The 17,900-nt window shown below is 55.3% G+C and overlaps 1 pseudogene; it reads left to right on the forward strand.

The window, feature by feature from the left end:
- The window catches only part of LOC129131840 (serine/threonine-protein kinase pim-1-like), a 155,752-nt pseudogene extending 145,640 nt beyond the window's left edge, over positions 1–10,112 (forward strand).
- The last annotated feature ends 7,788 nt before the right edge of the window (positions 10,113–17,900 follow it).

Genomic DNA, 17,900 nt, shown 5'->3' on the forward strand with positions numbered 1-17,900 from the left:
TGGTTCCCGGTTGTGTTAAAAGTTTTAATTGGTTTCGTCCGAAACCGCATTGATTCTGTTTTCTCTGCTTCCGAGTCGCTGCTGGACTCGGTGGGCTCCGCAGAGCGATCTGGGGAGCTGTGGCTCCCTTCAGAGTCGGAAGTCGACTGCCAATATACTTCTGGTCTCTGCTGCCGTTTTGTCCGGCTACGGCCCCGCTCCTCCCCTCGGGGGCGGTGCTGATGTTGCTGGCGGTGCCGCCCCCTGGGCTCGCCCTGCCTCCCGCAGGGAGGGATCTCTCCCATATATGGTGGCATCAGTGGGCGCGGCTCCCGAGCGAGTGCCTGCCCTCTGTTGCACCCCCACGCATGCGCGTCTGCTGGGACCCACGGCTCTCGGCCGGGCATGGGCTCAGCGCTGGTTTCCCGCGCATGCGTGTTCGCGGCTGGCCGCGGTTCTGGGTTCTTCCCGCCGTGAGGCGGCGGGCTCCACCCCTCTCCCCGGCCACCCGCGCCATATTCAAACGGGTAGGGCGGCGGATCCCCTCCGCCGCTCGCCCGCGCGCTTGCCCTCTCGATATTTTGGGCTTCTGCCGCCAGCCCCTCCCAAAAGGACCGTGCGAGTCCCTCCGCTTCTTGCGCTAAGTCGGCTAGCGGCGGGGAAGGGTTGGGCGAGGGGTCCGCGGGCACCCCGGGGGGCTCCGGAGGTGGTGTGGGCCCCGGCGGGTCCCCTGAAGGGGTCAGGGGGTCCCCCGGGGGCTCTGAGAGCTCCGGGGGCTTTGGGCTGGAGGAGGGATGGGTCGCGCCCGGCCCCCCCGTCTCCCCGCTCTCAATCGAGTCACCACCAGGGGGGTTTCGCGTTCCCGCCCCCTCCCCCTGCTGTGGCGCGATTAACAAACAGGAGCGCGCAACGTTCCACGTCTCCTGTTCTTCTAATGCTTTGCGTAGGGCGGCTTCTGCCTTCCCCCACGCTTTCAGGCTTTTGCTGCTGCCTGTGGCTTTTGTGTCCTCTGCTAGCGCGACAGTACATTTCTGCCACACCCCAGGGTGTAATATATCTATGGGTCGAGAAATGACCCCAATTTCTAGGAGTCTCGTCAATGCGAGATTAAAATTCCTGAGCTCACATTTGATTCCCGATTGCATATGTATCAAACTTACGACCTTCGCTATCGCTTCCATACGAATCGCGGGTCTCTGGGGCGTCCCCCTTCTTCGTTACGGCCGTTCCGGCGTTGAGTGCTGTCCCCTGGCCAGGAGTACTCCCGTCGCCCGGACTCGTCCCTCTGTCCCGATCCCGGGGTTTCGGCACCACTATGTTGCCTTCTTGTGAAGGCCGCGATGACCTGGTTTCAGGGGTCCAGCACTTCGATCTCCTTTTGTGGGATCCCTTGTGGCCAATAACGGACGCTGACACCAATGTGGTGGACGGTTAAAGGCGTTTATTGAGAGATCTTAAGGGTATTTATGGACTAAGGGGTCTCTCTACGTCAGACAGGGGTTTGGCTATACTTTCTAGGGTTAGTGTGGAGTGGAAAGTTACTGGCATGCATAGGTTAGGGGGGCTACACGTCTGGCTACATTCCAAGGGTGATCCTTATCTATGGGGAGGGGGTAGAAGGATTCCTGTAACTTTCCGTTACAGCCCGAAATCTTCCGAGCGCCTGTCCCTGGCCTACCACAAGAATCCACCATTTGTCTTTACAGTCCCCACAAAAGATTTTTACCCATGCCCGACAAGAAGATTCCCGACTTTTAAGACACTCGGTGTAATTGAATAATTCTCGCCTCACTTCAGCAACTACTAAAAGAGCAAGTGTCAGTTCATTCCAGGTTTTCCACAGCAGAGGGCACTTGAACTCCTGTTCCAGTTCCTGTAGGGGTTTTCTTACCAAGAGTCTCAGTCGGTGTAGTTCTCTGTCCCCTAATTCAGTCATTCACGTTCCCAGCTGGCGCAGGTCCCTGTGCCTTCCGAAGGGTTGGCCGTAGATCTCCAGGGCGACTGGTCACCTCCCAAGGGGTGTCTGCAGTGATGGGCCCTTTCACTCGACTGGCATGTGTCCAGCCTTTTTCAGCAGTTGGGATGGCTGTTTCTGTGGTAAACAGGACAACATAGGGACCTTCCCATTGGAGTGTTAGGGATGTCTCTTTCCAAGTCTTAATTAGGAGCCTATCTCCGGGTTTAAGCCTATGCATTATTATATCCAAAGGGGGTCTTTGTACCAATAACCCTTTTTGTTTTAATTCCTCCCTCCGTTTCATTAACTGTTGTATGTAACCCTGAATTTGACTGTCTTGCATGCAAGGATGGTTCCCCGGGAGTTCTAAGTCCTAAGGCATTCCATAGAGCATTTCAAAGGGAGAGATTCCCACATCCGTCCTAGGTTGGGTTCTCATGTTTAGCAATGCCATGGGTAAACATCTGACCCAAGACATTTTAGTTTCTACCATGAGCTTGCTGAGTTGCTTCTTGATTTCTCCATTTGCCCTTTCCACCCTCCCTGAGCTTTGAGGGTGCCAAGGGGTGTGATATTGCCATTTAGTGCCTAAGGCCATGGTTACCTCTCTCAGTACTTTGTTTGCAAAATGGGGACCTCTATCAGAGTCTAATATTTCTACTAGTCCATACCTAGGGATTATTTCTTCCAGCACGGTTTTAATCACCACATTTGCAGTAGCCCACAATGTAGGATATGCTTCTACAAAGTGGGTTAGATGATCTACCAGTACCAAGAAGTACTTGTATCTCCCTGCTTTCGGTAGCTCGGTGAAATCTATTTGTACATGTGAAAAAGGTCAGTGTGCTAATTCCCTTCCTCCTGGAATCCTTTCTCGAGCCTGATGTCTGTTGACTCTTTGGCATGTTATACATCCCCTAACTACTTGTTTTGCTATATCGTAAATTCCTATACACATGTACTTAATAGTAAACTGATCTACTAAGGCTTGGGTTCCCCAATGAGTCTGGTCATGCAGCTGCTGCACTATTCTTCGGGCCATAGATTTTGGCAGTACCTCCCTATCATCTGGCAATTTTCAAATACCCCCATTCTCTTTTATTCCCATTTTGTCTAATTTCTCCTTTTCCTGGGCTGTGAAGCTCAGGACTCGAACTTTCTCATCATCTCACATTCTCCTTATCCCCTGATCCTGGAATTTTCTGAGAGCAGCTTCCTTTGCCTCTCTGTCTGCTGTGTTGTTTCCTCTGATCAAATGGGAGAGACCCTTTTGATGTCCTTTAACATGTACGATTGCTATTTTCTTTGGGCCTCTTAAAGCTTGTAGTACCTGAGTAATTAGTTCCTGATGTATTAATTCTCTTCCTCGGGAGTTTATTAACCCTCTTTCTTCCCAAATTTTCCCAAAAGTATGTACCACTCCAAAGGCGTATTTTGAGTCCGTGTAGATGGCCCCAACCTTAGCTTCCAAGAATTTTAGAGCCCGCAATACTGCATACAGCTCACAGGCCTGGGCTGACCAACTAGGACTCAAAGGTCCAGATTCTATTATTTCCAAATTTTCACCTCCCACAATCGCATATCCAGAGATTCACTTTCCCTCAACAACTCTAGAGGACCCATCCACAAATAACCTTTCTCCCCCTTCCAGTTCTTCCTCTTTGAGGTCCGGCCTAATTTTTGTTTGTTTTTCTATGCTATGTAAGCAGTCATGAGTTAAATTCTCCTGTGGATCTCCAAACAAGAATTCAGCGGGGTTTTGCAGAGAGGTGGTTTCAAGTATCAACCGAGGGGATGACAGTAAAATGCCCTGCTATTTCAAAAGTCTTGAGTCTGTTATCCATTTTTCTGCCTTTTGTTGCAATACTGCCCGTATGTTATGGGGGGTAAAGACTTTCAGTTCTCCTCCATAGGTAATTTTGAGAGCTTCTTCCACTAAGAGGGCTGTTGCCACTATAATCTGCAAACATGTTGGCCATCCTCTACTTACGGGGTCTAGTATTTTAGAAATAAATGCTACTGGTTTTCGACTTCCAGCCCAGTCCTGAGCCAGTACCCCAAATGCTACTCCTGCCTCAGTGTTAACAAACAAATAAAAGGGTCTGCTAACATCCGGGAGGCTTAGCACCGGGGCATTAGCCAATTCCTCTTTCAATTGTTCTAATGATTCATCATCCTCAGTCCATTTCATCAAACCTTCAGCAGTTAGTTTTTCATACAAAAATTTTACTTTACCACTAAAGTTTTCAATCCATTGTCTGCAGTATCCTACAAGACCCAGTAGCTGCCTGATTTGTCTCTTATTTCTTGGGGGAGGAAGGGAGAGGATTCCCTTAACCCTCCCTGGGTCTGGTGTTTTAGTTCCTTTACTAAGTCGGTGTCCTAGGTACTTCACTTCTTCTTCTACGAATTGCAATTTACTTTTGGACACCTTCAGCCCCTGGATACTTAAAAAGTTCAGAAGCTTAATGCTTTCTTCTCTAACTGATTCCTCGCTTTTTCCGGCAATTAAAAGGTCATCTACATATTGAACAATGGTTATTCCTTGGTCCGGGGTATAGGATTTCATTATTTGCTCTAGTGCCTGCCCAAACAAATTCGGGGATTCTGTGAATCCCTGTGGGAGCACTGTCCCCCTTAGTTGTTGCTTTCGGTGGGTATCAGGATCTTCCCATTCAAATGCAAAATAATCTCTACATTCTTCTTTCAAGGGGCACGCCCAAAAGGCGTCTTTCAAATCTATAACACTATACCAGTGATCATCTGGTTTCAATTGACTGAGCAATGTATGGGGGTTTGCTACTACAGGGAACCGGGCAATGGTTCTCTTATTTATTTCCCTTAGATCATGTACTAATCGGTATTTTCTGTCTGGTTTCTTTACAGGTAAGATGGGGGTGTTGAAGGAAGACATGCAAGGTTCCAAGAGCCCTTGTTGTATTAACCGTTCTACCTCTGGTTTTAGTCCCCTTTGCCCCTCATCTGACATGGGATATTGTTTTATCCTTACTGGGATTTCTGGGTTTTGAATATTGACTGTGAAGGGCTCTATATTCAATCTTCCTGCTGTATCAGGGGTATACCAGACTTCTGGGTTGATTTTCTCTTCATCAGTGACCCGTAAGGGGCACAACCTGACTTTCAGCTGTTTTTCTTCAATATTTATATTTATCCCTAATCCCACCATTAAATCTCTTCCTAATAAATTGTAATCAGCTTCAGGGACCAGTAGCAGTGATCCTACCCCTATTTTTTTCCCTGATTCTATTTAGACATCTTTAATTACAGGAACCTTGAAGGGTTCTCCTTTTGCCCCAATAACCTGTACTGTGGAAGTTGAAATCTTACATCCCAGGGACAAAGACTGAACTGTTGATCTCTCAGCCCCTGTATCTACAAGGAAGGTTATGGGGGTTTGCTGGGGACCCACCTTAAGTTTTACCAAAGGCTCCGATAACATTTGGGTCCCCAATAGATAGAGCCCTTGACCCCCCTAATCCTCTTTGAACATTTTCTAATCCCTAAGCCTTTTTCGGCATTCCCTCTTCACGTGTCCTTTTCCACCACAATAGTAGCACACTGTTCCTTCTCTCCCTCCAGTTGGAGGTCCTCCTAAATCCCGGGGACCTCTCCTCATGCCATTTCTTTCTTGTGGTGGAGGGTTGTTTTGCTGTCCCTCCCTGACTGCCACCACCATCATCCGAACTTGTCTTTTGTGTGCCTCATCCTCCCGTCTAACATATACCTTCTGAGCCTCCCTGAGCAATTCATCAAGTCCTCTGTCCTGCCAATCCTCTAACTTTTCTAATTTCTTTCAAACATCCTCCCATGATTTGGCTATAAACTGTGTTTTAAGGAGCGCTCGCCCCATTGGTGTCTCTGGGTCCACCCCTGAGTATAACTGAAAACTCTTCCTTAATCTTTCCAACCATTCAGTGGGGGTCTCATCTTTTCCTTGGCACTCTTTGAACGCCTTGCTTATATTTTGTCCCCGGGGCACAGCCTCTCGTATGCCCTGGATTATGATGGTTCTTAAGTCCTGCATATGACCACAAGTGTTGGGGTCCTGATTGTTCCAGCTGGGATTTTGCAAGGGCCATTTCACATCAGCTGCGGGACCTTGAACGTGTTGGGTGTCCCAAATCCTCATTCCTGCCCTTCTAATCATCCCTCTCTCCTCTGTTGTAAATAGGATGCCTAGAATGGATTGCATCTCCACCCAAGTATATATGTTTGGCCCTAGGAACTGATCCACTCTTTCTGCTACTCCTATAGGGTCTTCTAATAATATTCCCATCTCTTTCTTAAACTCGCGGGCATCTCCCGAGTTCAAGGGGAGAGTGAGAAACCCCATCCCAGCTTGAGGTCCTCCTAATGCTATTTCCCTGAGAGGGAACAACCCACTGCTCTCTCCTTCCTCAATTACTGTCCTCATCTGACTCCGAGTACGCCTCCTGCAATCCGGGGAGTCCGTGACCTGCTGTCTATTAGGGGCCGATGCCGGGGGTGTGTTTGGGGGGGTTCAGGGAGAGCTGGTGGTATATACGGGGGAGGATAAATAGGAACATATTCCTCCGGTCAAGACTTTTTCTTTTTGTCTTCCTCCCCTTGACTTCCCTTAAGGGGGAACAGCCTAGCTGTTTGCTCATTACTTCCTACCAACCATAATTTAGCATGTGCACTCTCCTCCGGGTTCACCGGCTCTTTAGAATTCACATAAATGTTCAGGGCTTGACAGACCCAATCCTCGAAGGATCCGAAAACAGGCCAGTATATACTTCCTGAATCCAGATTCTTACCTCCCCATACTACCATGCAATAATTTATCATTTTTGCCTTATCCTTCCCCTTTCTGGAAGGAAAGTCACCCCAATACTTGATCATTAATCCTAACGGACTGTCCTTAGGTATTGGGGGTAACTGGGGACCCTCCCCCATGGGATCAGAAGGCTTGCTCTTCTTCTGCCCCATCTTCCAAGGCACCTCCACACACATACACACACACACAAAACCCCTCGGTCGTGGCTCGCTCCCTCATGGGCTACGAGAACCGCACTACTTGAGGGTCCCTCTCACGTCGTCCGCAGGTGGACGTCTCATTCACCGTGCCCTGGGATCCCAACCCCAACCGAGCCAGCACCTCGTATACTCACGCGTCCTGCGTTGTCGCTTGGATCTTCGTGCACAAAGTTTACAGGGTTACCAGTGTTTTCCTTGCTTATTCCCGAATTTAGGTTTGTCAGCCCAGATGAGGGCCGGGTGAGAAGGCCAGGGCCACCAGGTCGTGGAGCACCCCCCCAGGATTCTTGAACCAACCCCGTTTTCTGGATCCGAGTCACGGCACCAGATTGTGATAAATGAGTCCACTGGATTTAAGGATCATATAATTATATTTATTATTATGCAATCGAGAATAAGCAAAGTTCAGCGCTGGGCGGCCGGGAGTCTCCGCTCCTCTAGGCTCGCACCGTTCCTATCCCCAAGGTTCACCTTTTATTGCCTTCCTCTCCCGGGTTCAGGGATGACGTGGTCTGTCTTTTGCGCTTGCTCGTTCAGTTGCTAGGGGGTCTTTTTCTGCCTTCTGGTGGTCATGGGATGAAGGCTCCAAGTCTTCCTCTTTTAACTGCTGAGTGAACTTTTCCTTATAAGGCATATCTATACAGTGGAATTTTCAGAACACTATACGATTGCTGCAAGCCTAAGCAATTCTTGTGAGTTTAAGGATTGTTGTTACAGCCTTCCTCTGTGACCTCTGGGTGAACTTTTCCTTATAAGGTATATCTTTACCATGGAATTCCCAAAGCACTATACGATTCCTGCAAGCCAAGCAACCATGTGTGGCTGCACATTTAAGAATCAAGCGGTATTAGCTATTTAGTTATTGCTTTTACATTTTGTAATTATTGAGCTATTGATTTAATTAATGAACAAATGTATTGCTACTTATTACATTCAATTTGTGTTGCATTGGGGCTGGGTTGGGAATTGTTGTTTTGGGGAGAGTTGATGGGTGTTTGTTGTGGGTCCTGGGGAGGGGAGGTCCAGGGTTTGGTGGGGGTGATAGTTGAAGGGGGGCGGGAGGTGATTGGACAGGGAACTTGACCAATCATTCGATGCCCTGAGAATTGATTGGTCCAGAATGAATATTGATAAGGAGCAATGAGAACACTGGAAACGATGAATCAAGGGGTGGATCCAAAACCCACCAATCCTGGATCCGAGAGGTCATCTTGATGCTGCTGAAGCGCCTGGAGCGGTGTCAGGACCAGCAGCGTTTCATTGGGGCACGGGGGTTCCTGCCCGAGGAGGTGGCGCGGGAGCTGTTCCGCCAGGTGCTGGAGGCCGTGCAGCACTGCACCAGCTGCGGGGTTCTGCACAGGGACATCAAACCAGAGAACATCCTGCTTGACCTGCACACCGGGCAGGCCAAATTGATTGATTTTGGCTGTGGCACCTGCCTGCAAGACACAGCCTACACTCACTTTGCAGGTGAGCCCACGCAGGGGTGTGCTCCTGGTCCCGGAATCTCATGGCCCAAGATCTCACAGCCCAAGCTGGGTGTGGTAGCAGGGATTCTCTCTTTTGCTGCCCTTCATGGCACTGAGATTTCAGCTGAGTTGCTTTTGAGCAGGGCTGAGTGGGGAGCCATCTTCCAGCCCTGCTGGCAGCTTTTGCCAGCCACTCTGCCCAGGACTGGGCCTGGGGCTGGGGCAGCCCAACAAAAACACCTGTGGGTGGGGTAGCAGAGACAGGGGGTAGAACCTGAGCCCCAGCCGGTTTGGTGTGCAGGTGAGAAAGGCCTTGGACTGCTCCACTCACCTGGTTTGCTTTGGGTTCATAATGTTTTTGGGGCAATGAAGGCAGTGAGGATGAGGGCATTGTTATAAATGGTGTTCAATTTGTGTTGAATTGGGGCTGGGTTGGGAATTGTTGTTTTGGGGTGAGTTGATGGGTGTTTGTTGTGGGTCCTGGGGATGGGAGGTCCAGGGTTTGGTGGGGGCGATAGTCGAAGGGGGGTGGGAGGTGATTGGACAGGGGACTTGACCAATCATTCGACGCCCTGAGAAAATGATTGTTCCAGAATGAATATCAATAAGGATCAATGAGAACACCGGAAAATGACCAATCAACGTGCGGATCCAAACCCCACCAATCCTGGACCCGAGAGGGGTTATAAAATGAGGGTTTGGTTGGGTTGGGGTTCTTCTCCTTCTGAGGGATGTACTATATGGGGGGAAACCCAGCGTGTTTGGGACATGTTATTATCTTTGGGTTGTTGCGTGGGAATTTGGGCTTATCTCAAACTCCCTGTCCTCTGTAGTTTGTTTTGATAAATGAGAGCCTATTTCCTTCTCAAAATCTGGCCTCATTCGAATTCATAACAGCATGGTTTTTCACCAGCACTGAGTGGGTTCTTCCTTGTTATGGTTGGGCCTTGCCAGGGTTTCCACAGCCCTCTTCCAACACCAGTGGCTTCTCTTCCAACCCTAAGTCAACACAAGTCCCAGGTGCTGGCGAGAGGGCAGTGGTCACCCCGTGTGCCACTGGGGCAGCCCCCGCACGCCCCGGGATGCTGGGGCCAGGCTCTGGGAGCAGCAGCATCCCCCTGCTGAACTCCATCTGTATTCCATAGGAACACGGTCATACAGCCCCCTGGAATGGACCCACTTTGGCTGGTACTATGGCAAGCCAGCTACCATCTGGTCCCTGGGCATCCTGCTGCACCAGATGGTCTGCGGGGAGCACCCTTTCAGCAGGGGCCAGAACATCAGCTGGGACCATCAGCTCTCGCTGCCACAAGGGCTCTCTCAAGGTGGATCCTCATCTCTGGCCACGGGGGGAATCCCAGTGCTGGGAGACAGCAGCGGGCTCGTGGGCATCCCGCTCTGGCAGCTGCTGAGGAGGTGGCACATGTCCTGCTCTCCTGCTCTCCTCCAAAACAGGGAATTGATGGGAAAGCTTAGGCCCAGCTCTGAGCACATCCAGCAAGGCCTGGGCACGGGAATAGTGGGGCAAAGCCAACAGGAGCCTTCTCCAACTGCCCAGCGGTTTCTGGTTTCTGTGCCCAGAGTGCCAAGATCTGATCAGGCGGTGTTTATCCATGCTGGACTTGGAAAGGCCCTCATTGGAAGAGCTGTTCTGTCATCCTGGGATGCAGGATATTCATCTGCCCTAGAAGAATGGAGAGAGCCACAGGCACACTTTGATGCAGGCCCTAGTAAGTTACAGCCCCACACATGCCTTGGCAATGAGTAGCAAAGGAACCCAGACTTTTTGTCTGTCCTGTGTCACTGCCCAGGGCTCATCAGATGGGCACACACAGCCCTTGTGCTGGAGCTGAGCTGCTCTGCCCAGCACTGGTGGCTGCCATCCGAGCTGGTTTTGCTTGTCCTGGTTCCCTGACAGCTGGGGCCCTGGGCAGAACCCTGAGAGCCTGGTCTCAGCCCAGGGAAGGAGAAGGAGCCCCTGGAGAAGCTGTACCAGGTGGGGCTGCTGCTGCTGGAGACAGCGAGGACGACACCAAGGATGATAACCTCTTCCTGGACCTGGTCACTGGCCAGCTGAAGATGCTGGACTTTGATTGGGGCACCTTCTTCAAAGCCAGGCTCCACAGGGAATTTGCAGATGAGTCCACACACAGGGGAATGCTCCCAGATTTGGGCATTGCACAGCCTGGCCAGGAACCAAAGGTTCCCCGTTTTCTGGGGCGGGTGCAGCTGATCCTTCAGTCACTGCCCAGCTGCTTTTGGCAGGGCTGGGGCATGGGCTGGGGTGGGTACAAATGGGAGTGGGCTCCTGGCCCTGCCAACAGCCCCCAGCACCCACCGTGCCCCGGGCTGGGGCTGGGGCTGGGGCAGCCAGCCCGACACAAACAAAGCCCCATGGTGGGAGCAGAGGTGGGACTCCAGAAGCTGTGCAGGGGCTGCTTTGCTGTGCAGGCAAGGAAGGGCTTGGGCTGCTCCACTGCCCTTGTTTGCTTTGGGGTCACCGTTATTGTGGGGGGCAGTGCAGGGGGAAGGGAGAAAGCCTGGGCTTCCCTCACCCGTGGGTGGGTTTTTCCCTGGCATGCAGGGGTTGGGCCTTCCTCAAGCCCTTGGCAGAGATAAGATTTTTGACCTTGTTTCTTGTTTGCCCCTTTGTCTGTAATCTATTTCCAATAATTTGTTGTATATTTTCCTAGAGGAAGCGTTCCAGGTGGGCTCCAGTCTGGATTGGGAAGTGCTTGGGAGCAGCTGCGGCGTGGATGGGCTGTGCCCTTGGAGAAGGCTGAGGACATGGTTTGGGAGCAGCTTTTCTTCCAGCGGGGGAGGGCGTGAGGTGGGTCCCCGTCTGCTTGGCAGGGTGGGATCAGAGCTTTTGGGAGATGGCAGCGAGCACAGGAGCATCCTGCTCTGGGCAGCTGCTGAAGGCTGGATGTGCCCTGGCTGGCTGCAGGCTGGGCACATGTCCTGCCCTCCTGCTCTTGCTCCAATTGTAGCTCAGCCCTTCTCTGAACAGTTCTCTCCTCCACCTGCCTTTTACTTCCCAACTGCTCCCTCTTTTCCCCCAGTGAGTTCCCAGCCTATTGCAGTCTCCATCACACTGTTGCCTTCCTTGGTGCCCCTCACCATGAGGAAGGCAGGGCCCCAGGTTTAGGGACTCATCCTGTCACTGGCTGAGGAGCAGCAATGTCTCAGAGGTCCAGTGGGATTTTAGTGTCATTCAGAGCCACTCTCCAGCCCTCAGCTCTCCTCACTGCTGAGCTCCCTCTCCCTTTTCCTCGTCCTTGAAGCATGATGAGCTCTGTGAATCACCTTGAGCCTCCTCACTCTTCCCAGCCCACGCACCCACCTCAATTAGGCTGAAGCTGAAGCTTCTCTGTCTCCTGTGGCACTCCAGCCCAGTGCCCTGTGCGGGGAGCCCCAGCCCCAGAGCACAGCACACAACAGTGCAGTCCATGCTGCAGCAGCTGCCCTGCAGCCCTGGCTTGGCTGTTTGTGGCAAGGGAATGCTCCCTGTGTCCAGCTGTCCCTGCAGGATGGCCCCGGGGCAGAGCCCAGCCGGGCTCCCACTGCAGCCCCTGGAGCTTGGGGCAGACAGTGCTCCCAGAGCTGAGGTTCCTGCGGAGCACCCGGAGCTGTGCCTTGCACTCTGTTGCCGTGTGTCACAGGGCAGGCTGGCTCGTGCTGTGTGAATGTACCAGCCCTGGTTTGACTGCCAGGGGCCTCACCCAGTCACATCTCTCCCAGGGCTGCAGCATTTCACTGTCCAGAATCTAACAAGGCATAGAGATCAGAGCAATGAAATTATCCAGGCGGGGTTTTTCAAAGGCCCTTTAGAAGGAAGGGCTTGAGAATAAATGCTCTCTGTTTGCCACATGAACATTGGGGTGAGTGCTCTCTCTGTCTCCAACTCACTCCCTCCCCAGCCAACGTTACAGCCACCCACTCCCTCACACATCCCCCTCGTGCCTTCCCACTGCCGTGTCCTGTCAGGGCTTCCCAACCCCTCATCCCTTCATGGCCCCAGCCCCTCAGGGGCTGCCCCAGCCCGGCCAAGCTGCCCGGCAGCAGCGCCGCAGCCCCACAGCAGCTCCAGAGGAGCCCCATCCAGAGGCACCCGGGAGCCCTCAGCAATCCAGCCAGCAGCACACGGGCAGGAGGACACAGAGGGCGCTTCCTGCCTGGCACAGGGCTTGTGGCCATCTCCAGGCACCGCTCTCACAGGGATCCCCGCAGCTCCGGGCCCTGCCCAGCCGCTCTGTCACCAGCACAAAAGCTTCCGCAGAACCACCAAAGGCCACGGGGCTTCTGGCCATTTTCCCTGCAACACTGCACACCTGGGCAGCTGGCCGAGCACAGGCACCCTTGACCCCCTCTTCCCCTAAGCCCTGCACAGCCTGGGTAGCAAAAGAAAGCTCCTGGGAGTCTGGGTATTATAACAAACTCTATATTCATATACTAGAGAAAAAACAAAAAGAAGGAAAGAACAATCTGAAAGCAATGGAAAATTCCCGCTGCCTCAGGTGGTCCCAGCAGACAGAGCCTCTGGCATCAGCTCTCTGCAGAGCTGCAGCAGCACAGCCAGCCGAGCGCCGAGAGACCAGGCCGAGTCCTCCATGCCCTGCGGAGCAGATCCTGCAGCTTCTGGAAGAGGGAATATGGCTCACTCTGCAGTGCCTGGAGGACATGCAATGTTGCAAGTGCCACGTCTGACACGGCACTGCTGGTGTCCTCTGTCAGGTGTTGAAGGGCTGAAAGAGAGAGGGACAGAGCCATGGTCAGATGCCGCATCTGCGGGGAGCCGAGGAGAGCGCCCTGGCAGGGCCATGGCAGCCGGCTCTAGCCATGGCCAGGAGGGAGCAGGCACCAATGGGACCAGCCCGAAGCTGCTGGCCATGAATGCCCCGGCTGGCCCTGAAATCTCTGTGTGCTCTGCCCACGCTGGCCCTGGTGCGCACAGGGAGCAGAGCCCTCGGCAGCCGGGGCAGGGCTTGCAGCTCCCCCGGCAGCCCCCGCTGGCCTCACTCACCGTTGCAGATGAGCCAGAGCTCTTCCTTCTTCCCCCTCAGGTGCCGCGCGGCCATCCCTGTGAACACAGAGCCTGTGAGGGCGCCAGCGGCACAGCTCCCTGCCAGCGGCGCTGCCGGCACTGTGGCCACACGGGCTGCTGGCCCGGCAGGGCTCAGCCCGGCCCTTGGCGCACGCTGCCGCCCCAGGGCACGGCTGCCAGAGGGCAGCAGCAGCAATGCCCAGGCCAGGCGGGGCTCCACGGCGCCGGGCCCGGCTGGCGCTGCCGGGGCAGCAGGCGGGGCTTGGGCCGAGCTGCGGCGGGCCGGGCCGGGGAGGGAGCCCGGGCTCGTGGCTCACCCATGAACCTGATGGCCGCCGCTCGCAGGGACTCCTGTGGGCTCTGCAGGTAGGGCAGGGCCCGGCGCAGGTGCTCGGACGCTCTGCTGCTGTCTTCTGCCAGCTGGAGAGAGCGGCAGGAGGGAAGGCTGGGCCCGGGCTCAGCCCCTGGGCCGGGCGCTGCCTGCACCGCCCTCAGGGGGCTTCTCTGGGCTGAGCCTGGGGCTTCCAGGCCCTCCTTACCAGGCACTTGCTGAACTTCCACAGATTCTGGCTCTTCACCAGTCTTTCAAGATCCTTCCTCTTCAGGAACTTGGCCACACAAAGCAGCGTTTTCCCAGAAGCCTGGAGAGCAGCAGAGACGCGGAGTTGGCCCCACAGCCCAGGGCTCAGGACCCGCGTCCCTGTGCCAAGGCCTGCAGGAGGCTGCAGCCCGGCAGGCGCCAGGCCAGGAGGCAGCCGAGCCCCCTGCCAGGGGGACAGCAGCAGCCCACGAGTCCTCACCTGTGCCACAAGCCCATTGCCATCATGGCAGTGGAAGAAGAGCAGCAGGCTCTGGTGCAGGGGTGTCTTCAAGGCCTTTTTTTCCCTTTCCTGTGGAAGAGTCACCAATGTTCGGAAGAGCAGGATGGAGATCAGCTGAACCTGCCAATTGTTCTGTATGGAAGCAAGAAGACAAGACCTCAGCATTGCGGCTGCACGGGGCTCAGCTTGGCGCAGGCCTGCAAATGCACAGGACACAGTGTGCGGGCAGCAGCCAGTGGCCGTGGCTGGGGGCAGTGAGCTTTACGTGGTCAAAGAGTGGCAGGAGCGCCTCAAGCAGCTGCAGTGTGATGGGGCCGGGCATCAGCGTGTCGCTGTCCAAGATGATAAAGCTGAGTAGCATGACTGTCATGAAAACTATCTCTCCATCTGCATCCCACAGGAACTGCACAAGACTTTCAGTCAGGCTCCACATTGTTTTGGTCTGTGCGGAACACAAGTTTGTGAAATGCCATCCTGCTGCCGCAGGGCCCAGAGGCCAAAGGCCTGCCCCCAAGCACTCGGGCAGCTGAACGGGGAGGCGGGAGAGCTGGGAGCAGCTGCCCCAGCGCCCAAGGCCCTGCCAAGCCCAAGCGACTGCATTCCCCAGCTCAGCCTCAGCTGCTGCCCCTTTCTCACCATGAAGGGCTCCTCAATGAGCTCAAGAAGGGCCCTGAGCGCCAGGCGATGCCTCTCTCTGCACTCGCTCTGCAGCTGCCTTGACAAGATTGGCAGGACTGTTAGCACCACGTTGACTCAAGTCCAGGAACTGGAGGACCTGAAAGGCACAGGCCAGTGACAGGGGAGCCGGCCGGCAGCAGCCCGGAGCCGCACAGTCCTGGGCTGGGCAGCAGCACAGGGCGCGGGCACCGTCCCAGGCAGCTGCGGCTCCCAGAGTGCAAAGAGCTGGCAGGCAGCTCAGCCAGGCAGCGCTGACCATCAGGCTCACCTCCACAAGGAAGGCCAGGGCGGGCAGCTCCCAGCGTGGCTCCTGTGTGCTGAGCAGCCGCAGCAGGTAGCGAGCGATGTGGGAGCACAAGGGGATGGAGACACAGCACATCTCCCTGGCAGGAGAAAAAGGAGCCAAGCCTGTGGGCCAGGGGGACAAAGCTCTGCCAGGACTGATGCACAGAGCTCTGCTCTTTCGCCAGCATCCTGCAAGGGGCCCTGGGCTATTTGGGAGGCAGCTCCTGCTGGGCACCCTCCTCTGCCAGCCTTTTCCAGTCTCCTTGGCCATCCCTCGGTGACAAGGCCCTCTGACCCACAACCACAGGGACTGTGTGGAGCTCCCTGGGCCCGGAGCACAAATGTCAGAGGCTGTGGGGAGAAGGGGCTCTCACCTGGCCAGCAGAGCCACGGCATAGTGGTGGGTGTCAGCACACAGCAGCGTGTCCCAGCCACAGTTGCCTTCCATTGCCACCACCACATCCTGGTGCTGCATGCGGCAGAGCAGGGACTTCAGGGTCCGCACTGCAAACCTTCGTGCGCAGCAAAGGCCAGGTGACGCTGGGAGCACTGGCTCCTGGCCAGGGACATGGCAGGGACAGGAGGAGTGGGATGGAGCACCTGTTGGGGCTGGTGGCAAGGCCGTATTGCTCCTGGCATCCCTTCCAGAAGGCATCGACCTCCTCTGGCATATCCAGAGTGCTGAAGAACACTTGGGAGAGCAGATGCACAAAGAGGCGGGGGAAATAGACTGTCACCATATGTGGGACACAGGGCACCTGGAGGATCTTCCACATCACCACGGTTGCCTGCAAAGGACAAAGCCCCCGAGAGAGCTCTCAGTGCCCAGGTGTCCGTGTGGCAGGGCCCGAGCTTGGCAGGGAGAGGCCCGGAGAGACCTTGGCAGGGGAGCACGGGGCCTGCTGGGCCTGGAGCTGCCCCTGGGCCAGGTTTCAGGCCAGTGCCTGCAGCAGGGAGATGCAGTGGGGGAAGGAGGATGGAGAGCTATTGGAGAGGCGGCCTTGGGGCCAGCAAAGGCCAGTTAGAGAAACTCACAGCCAGGACAAAGACACCCGTTTTGTCCCCGTCGGAGGTGCACGTGCTGTGCTTGGGCCAGCTGCCCAGCACATGCAGGAGGATCAGCAGCGCCGGCTCTGCAGTCCTGGGCGAGCACATGATGCTCTTCCACATGGTGAAAGCAGCTCTGTGGGGTTAGAGCTCTGTCTCAGGGGGGTCTCAGACACAGCACCGGGGCCTGGGCAGCAGTGGGGACCTGAGCTGGCTGCCAGCTCTGCCTCTGCCCACTGCCACTGGCCAGCAGCACCCAGGCAGCCCAGGCCTGTGGGGACAGGCCCCTGAGGGGCAGCGAGGGAGCATGGCAGCAGGCTCGAGGCCTGATGTGCAGGGGCTGGCAAAGGGAGCAGCCAGAGGGCCCTGGAACTCTCTGTTGCTCGGACACCTGGGCCAGGCTGTACAGGCTGATGGGCTGGGGAGCTCTGAGCCCTCTGGGCAGGTGGGCCCCATACCTGTCACAGGACGGGGCCACACGCAGGAGCGTCACGACTACGTCAGCGGGCTGTGCTTCCGTCAGATCCAGCAGGCTCTTGTTCAGCCTGTGCTCAGCAAACTGATTGGCCAGGAGCCACTGGTGGATGTACCTGACCAGGGTGGGCACCTGGAGAAGGCACGGGGACACTTGGAAAGCGGCCAGAGGGAGGAATGTGCCCAGCTTCTCCAGAGAAGTGCTTCCCTTGCCACCATGCTGCCATGGCCTCCAAGAGTTCCAGTGAGCAGCAGGCATGGCTTGGGAGAGCAAGCAATTCCTGGCAGGATCAAAGCCTGGCCACAGGCTGCTTACTTGCTTTGGGTTGGAAAAGCCCTCCTCTACCAGCATATCCAGCAGAGCAGCACTGGTCTTAGTTTTGAAGATGTGCGAATAGGCTCTGAGCCCAGTGCCCATGGGGCTGGTCTCTTCCGCCCGGATTTTCTTGATGAATTTGCAAACCAGCTGTAGGAGAAGGGCAAGAAGCCAGGGATGTTGCAGGGAACGCTGCAAGTGCGGTGCCAGCAGGCCCAGCCCAGGTGGAGATGGCTGCAGGTACCTGCGCTGTTCTGCGGAAGAGGCCACAGGCGGGCTCCTGCTCTTGTGTGCGCTCCAGGGCTGCACCTGGCAAAGAGCGAGCGCAGCCAGAGCTGAGGGGCTGCGGGAGAGGCCGGAGAACACGGCCCAGCCCTGCGCTCCCCAGGCAGGGAGAGCCCCGGGATGCCCCAGGGGATGGAGCACGGCCCCTGCGGGGTGTCTGCCCAGCCCCTCTTCCGTCCTGTCCATGGGCATGGCCCAGGGGATGGGATGGGATGGGATGGGATGGGATGGGATGGGATGGGATGGGATGGGATGGGATGGGATGCAAAGGTGCCAAGCTGGCTGCAGGCACCAAGCCTACGGCCCAGCGCTGGCACTCACCCTCCTGTGGCGGCCCGAGTGTCACCACCTCTTTGGTTTCCTGTGTATGAGCAGGTCCACGGCCTTCTTCCTCCTCCTCCACCCAGGGCAGCTTGGGCACTCTTGGGTCTCTCTGCTCCATGTCTTCTTCATCCTTATTCCATTCTGTCCATGGGAACATCCCCAGGAGATGGGATGGGTTGGGATGCAATGCGATGGGATGTGA

This window comes from Agelaius phoeniceus, chromosome 33 (genome assembly GCF_051311805.1).
Source record: "Agelaius phoeniceus isolate bAgePho1 chromosome 33, bAgePho1.hap1, whole genome shotgun sequence".
Lineage (NCBI taxonomy): Eukaryota > Metazoa > Chordata > Aves > Passeriformes > Icteridae > Agelaius > Agelaius phoeniceus.